General features: G+C 41.0%; 1 long non-coding RNA gene across 4 annotated transcripts; it reads right to left on the bottom strand.

Annotated features, from left to right (window-relative positions):
• Positions 1-272: 272 nt before the first annotated feature.
• LOC125545879 lies at positions 273-5,951 on the bottom strand. 4 transcript variants are annotated; one of them, XR_007300330.1, is made up of 8 exons: positions 5,161-5,951; positions 4,770-4,879; positions 3,842-3,951; positions 3,255-3,355; positions 2,969-3,102; positions 1,930-1,980; positions 1,463-1,630; positions 273-733 (listed from the first exon to the last, which is right to left on the bottom strand). It is a non-coding gene; the product is annotated as an uncharacterized LOC125545879 (long non-coding RNA). The 4 variants fall into 4 exon arrangements; XR_007300331.1 differs by having other exon boundaries at positions 1,463-1,517; positions 5,161-5,950; XR_007300329.1 differs by lacking the exon at positions 1,463-1,630 and having other exon boundaries at positions 5,161-5,207; positions 5,307-5,948.
• Positions 5,952-6,239: the final 288 nt, after the last annotated feature.

Here is a 6,239-nt window from a genome sequence, read left to right as displayed (position 1 = left end):
AATCATTAGAGCATTGCAAATACAAAAAAAAGCATGATGTTGGTTCGGTACTGTGCCATACACCAAATCATTATCTATGAACTGACCCAAAAAGATAGGATGCACGGCCTAACGCACCCCACTTAGTCTTGTCTTAACAAAGAAACTGACTTATTTTCCAAGCGCATAAACAACGTATTAACCATTGCGAAGGAAATTTAGAGTGATTGCTCAAAATGGATCAGTCCTTGGTACAAGTTTGTCCAGTACAGAAGAGTTATCCAGGCACTGTGGAAGGATAAGGCGATCAAATATACCAAAAGCATGGCACCATTAGATCTGGAAGTTCACAACAAATGGGGAAATATGCACCATGTTCCAAAAGTAAGCCAAGCCGATGAATTGGCGCCAAGTAGATACAATAGTTGGTTTGTTAGATAACCAAAGCGAGCCAGATCAGCGGTGCAACATAAGTCCAACCAAACACTCACAAAGAACCTAGTAACCAACCTTGTCAAAGGGAACATTTGCATGTATGATGACGACCTAGTAACCAACCTTGTCAAAGCAGGTAGATAGCAAGCAACAGTTTGCCCCTTTTAGCCTTGAACGCAAGGACACATATCTGACGTTCTCCAATCCATGATGTCTTCACAAAGTCTGACCAATTATTGTTATCCCTTCATAGGTTGGACATGCTCCTTGGCGCACCCACATGCAAGCTTAGTCCACATGATCATCATGTTCAGAGGCTCTGTAAGGAAGCAAGATTAATTCTCTGTGAGATGGACATGTTCTCATGTTCCACCTATTATAGTTATTTAAGGAAATCCTAGGAATAACAGATGGACATGGCTAATTTAATAAACAACAATGAACAATGGATTTTTGAACAAAGTATAGCAGTAAGTACGGAACAATGAACTTAATTGAAAAAATAAAGTGAAGGTGCTAAGAAAGAACACTAACATCACAGTAATCAAAAACTGATTGAGCTGAACATAATTTGTTAACTGAAAAACTGTAAAAGGCATGCCTGATCCCACTATCTTAAACATCTAAAAACAACAAAATAGACACCAAAGATAAAAAAAACTGGAAATGCATCATTCTTACTATCCATTCTCGCTACATCCCTATAGAAAATGAAGAAAAGAAAGCCTCTTAGGGCAATATGAATATACTTGGGCACGACACACTATTAGAGAGAAAAAAATCACGAAAGATTATTGGTCTTATAAAGCAATTCCATTACAGGATGATCGGCACCTTCTTTACCAGTAGATTTTCAAGATTTATATTTCTCAAGCATTTCGCTTGCAAAGTAAAAGAGTGCCACTGTAAAAGAAGTTCAGATTGCGGACAACCCGATATAGATGCCACCTTGCACCGGTATTAAAATAGAAGCAACAAGGATGCAGAAACTGCAAGACAGGCCAATAATGATGACTTGTGAACGGGAGAAGGCTCAAAGATAACTTACATAATTAATTTGGAAAGGCATAAACCCTTGTTGTTTATAATGATGACTCTGGAATCTGTACCATCATATATTCGATACTGAGAATGCCTTAACAATATATTCAGATCTAAACTTATATATCCTTCCATGAAAAGGGTGATAATCCGTCTAAGTGGATAGAGAAAAACCCTATGCATATTATGAAATAACATATATCAGCGAGTCTGACACTTCAAACCATTATCGGCAAATCACGTCAATTAATTCAGACCGGAGGGAGTAGTAAAACTTTGGCATTGTGGCAGCGGAACTAAATGATACAATAAACGCATATGCGTATATGAAACATAATCCCAGTCCATTGTTCAAATATATGAAATCTACTTATAATCTTGAGAGGCTATTGGAACCCACATCTCGTCTACCAAGTCATACATAGGACTACCATTAGCAAATTGGAGAGAGAGACTTGAGATCATGTAACTAACCGTGAGGATGACGACGATAACGGGGCAACATCCCTTTCTTTTGTTGTCAGGCTGGAGATCATGTAACCAACATTAGCAAATCATACTTGAGATCATGTCAAACTTTCAGTCATAAAACATTTTCATTGTTAGGTTTTGAGTATCACAATAGGCTAATAATCACAGCAAGGTACTACATGACTTTCTTTGACAATAAATTGCCCCATTCCTATGCATATTCTCATCTTAGATAGGATCATATCATTTAGTAGCGCATAACACAAGATAACAAACCAAGGTAAATAAATTTCCTTCTCAAGATATTAAGATTAAAGCATAACTGAATTTAGATATCCTACTATGGATCATATAAGATTTAACAAAAGGCTTGCCAGTGCTTCAATTTTTTTAGTTTTTAATAGAGTTAAAAATACATAGAAACAAAGATTTGACTGGATGCTACAGTAAAAGTTGATGCGATGAAGAGATGGTAAAAGCTCCAGGTTAAGAAAATCAGGAAAATGCTTCATCTTAATTACTTTGTTCGCCAGACTTGGCTGCAAAGCATACGTGCTAGAGCAAATTTTCTTGATAATCATTATATAGAAATAGTGGCTTAGCACACCACTAAATTGTTGTTTTAGAGAGTAATTACCCATGTCGAGAACCTATCTGTGAACTAATATGAGAACAAAGAACATGGATATATATATATATATATATATATATAGCTACTAATACTCATGATCACCAAGATCAGTACATGCAAAACACATTAGGCAGCACCAGTCGTAAGAAATTATAGCAAGAACACAATCTGCAATTCCGCATCAAGATGGTATAGCTTGCAATAAACTCCCAAATGACTGGTTTATGGAAAAGATTAAACGACACCAGGTTTACATCATCAAGATACATGAACTAATGATCAGGGAGAAATGGCATGCATTTCAAATAAATAAATTCAATTTCCACCGTTGTCTTGATAGAATTTGAGCAAATCATAGTGTAAGAATTTTAAAAGCAAGATGAACTGATCAATCAACGGAACAGGACATACCTTGTTTACCGGTGGCGCCATGGACCCAAAAGCTTGTGCGCTTGTCACCGGAGTAGCGGAGAAAAGCTTCCTCCGTGTGAGTGAATCCATCACGCGTCGAGACACCACGCCGTCATGAAAATAAGACGACAATGCTGCATCAAATTGATAGATACACATTAGATCAGCAAGATGGGTACGTTGAGCACCTGGGAGAAGGGAGAGAAGGAGCACAACAACGACACAAACTCAGTAATAACAGGGAAAGCAACGCAGGTGGGGAAGTACTGGTCTGGCCGCTGCTCACCTAGGCTCGGAGTCATTGACACTGTCGTTGGGACAGTAAGGTGGGGATTGATTACAGTCCTCGTCCTGGCATCCTCTTCCTTTGTGGGGCTAGCAATGAATCTAAAGAGAGAAAAAAGAGCATTCCTTGTCAATTCTGTAGCTAAATTCCTTGTCATTTCTGACTATATTCTGAGTATGCAAATCAAGTTTCAGGGTGCATAAATTTTAGAAGCAATGGACCAACTAAACACGTGTAGCTGAATTTTACTATAGATAGTTAGCTATCTTGTTATCGACAACGCTCATATTCAGACGCTCTCTGGCTGTTATCGACAATGTTGAAGAGCGGCTTGCCGCTTGTTACCTGTTCCAGGTATGTTTAAACAGCAGTAACAACACAACCGATGATGGGCAATAGCAGCACAAACATAATCTGAAGCAAGATTAATCTGGTTGTCTTTTTCTAACTAATTAAGAACTGCTGCCATTTAAGCTGCCCATGCATGGTTACATTTCAATCAACAGAGACTGGCAATGAAATAAATAAATGACTATACTGGCAGAGGTAGCTCGTAATTAGAAGGAAACTGCAAGTAAAGGAAGTACCTGAAGAAATAGGAGCCTCGAGATCTTCATTTATTAATTGCTTCCTCCGAATCTCTATCAATCATCTACTTCCTCTGGATGGATAGACGAAAATGACAGCAAAGTTCACTCTGGAAGAACAGAGTACAAAACAAATATAGTCAACAATCTAAGGTACCACCGATACTAAACATCATAGCAATAAACACCATATAGAAACATGGCCCTTTATTAGAAATAGTGCATGTGTGACCTATGACTGAAACTACAATAAGGATAAAGCACATACATAAACCATGTAATAAACTGGGTGTTCACCATACAGTTTCCTATAAGGCACTCCCTTTGTCCCATAATATAGAATGTTATTACATCTAGTGTACTCATATATTGGATGTAGTAACATCTTATATAATTATGGCACGGAGGGAGTAATAGTGTAGGTTGTTTTTCTAAATCTTTCATACCATTTATTAGAAGCAATAGTGCAAACTCATTCTCTAAATCTGTAGCTTTCATCACATCTTCACAAATTTCTTGGAACCATTTTTTTTCTGTAGCACCCAATCAAATGTTGATCCTTATTTGTATATGCTTATCCATATCAGAAAGTCTACATTCAACTAATTCAGTTAGGCTCCAATCTAAACCATCACAGGTCATGGATAACAACATGCATATAAACCCTAATCTTTTGTGAATCTTCCCAAAGTATATTCATTTACTGAGGTAGCCACCTTTTGTGAATCTCCATAAGGAATCATGCACAGTTAAAAAAGCGAAGTGGGGAAATCTTACAAAAAGGATCAACAATAACCTTTCCCTCTACCATGAATGCCTTCTCCAGCATATGCAAGTTTCCTCTTAAGTAAATACTCACAGACATCAAGCCTTCAATACAAGAACCAGAATCAACCCAAAATCAAATGTGTTGCACCTTTTAAGATACCTGATTATCATGGCTGGGAAGGATCTTGGCTATCCATGGTGGTGCTAATGTGTAATGATGAATATCATAATTTGTAATGGGCGGCATCTCTTTGACGTTACTAAGCATACCTGCAAAGGGTGGATTTGCTCAGCATAGAACATTGTCATGATTTAAGCTTGCAGTTCACTAAATGTGCACTTGTGCGTGACAGCAAACCATATTAAATCAAGCATAACTATATTTTCTGGGGAATTTACTCAATTTACTCATATCTTGAGTAGGCAAGTTTCATGACCAGGTAATACATTGTACAGGTAAGTTATGTTGACTGCATGCTAAATGTTAGAAAAAAAAAAGAACCGTTGAGTACACAAAAGGGCATAAAATGGAATTAACCATCTCCTACAACCTGCTTGGATTTTTATCGAACAACTTGTAGGCATACACAAAAAGGATCTGCACAAACAAAGATAAGAAATTCTTGTGGTTAAATCAAATAAGAGGAGGGCATGAATGGGGGGCAGGTTAATCAGGAGGAAGAGAGAGTGTGGATACTTGCAAGAAAGGGATGGGGAGATTGGAAGGGGCGTGGAGGTGAATAGTTTGGGGGTGCATAAGCAGAGCCCAGACGGTCGCCGCGCTCAACGCAGTGGACGGGGCAGAGATGGCAGGGCTTCTCCTTCGTCTTCTCATCTTGCTCCCGTCTCCTTTTTCGGCAGAGATGGCAAAGACGAGCGTGCTGGAGAGGAGGTAGGGGTTGGCCGTCCTTGATCCTCTGGCCACTCTCCATGGCTGCGGCCCACTCCCGGGAGAGAAGGAGCGCACGCGGGGCAAGTGCGTGGTGGTGGAGAAGCAGCCCGAGGTGGACCGGCCGCGAATGCGCCGCCGTGGTCACTGGGACCTCTCTGCTACACCTCCTGCAGATTCGGGCACCATGGTTGGGGGCTAGGGTTTCGGGCGCAGGGAGGGAAGAAGGGCTGCGGAGATTGGGCGCGGGCTAGGAGGTGGAAGGAGGAGGAGGGCGCGGTGGCGATGGACAACGGCGACGACGCAGAGGAGAGGAGGAGGACAGGCGGCAGCGGCGCGGAGGAGAGGATGGAGCGGGGCGCGTGCGCGCGTGATGCGGGGGAGGATGACGGGCGGCAGCGGCGCAAAGGAGAGAGGAGCGGGGTGCGCGTGTGCGGTAGGTGGCGGCTAGGTTTTGACATGATGCGTTTTATACCACTAGTAGAAAAAGGGTCAAATATGAAGCACATTAGTGGCGGTTAGGTTCCAACGGCTAAGCGAGCGGGCATCATTAATACCGGTTCATGGGCAATCTTTAGCACCGGTTTATGCCACGAACCGGTACTAATGAGGCCAGTGCGACTGTGGTCAGGCTAGGGCCCCACGAAGACCTTTAGTACCGGTTCATGGCGGGAAAGAAACCGCAGATTAGTTTCAACTGGATGGATTCTAACTAAGTCATCAAGTATATGTCATATCCAT

Source organism: Triticum urartu, chromosome 3, assembly GCF_003073215.2.
Source record: "Triticum urartu cultivar G1812 chromosome 3, Tu2.1, whole genome shotgun sequence".
Lineage (NCBI taxonomy): Eukaryota > Viridiplantae > Streptophyta > Magnoliopsida > Poales > Poaceae > Triticum > Triticum urartu.
This window is presented reverse-complemented; position numbering and strand designations above follow the sequence as displayed.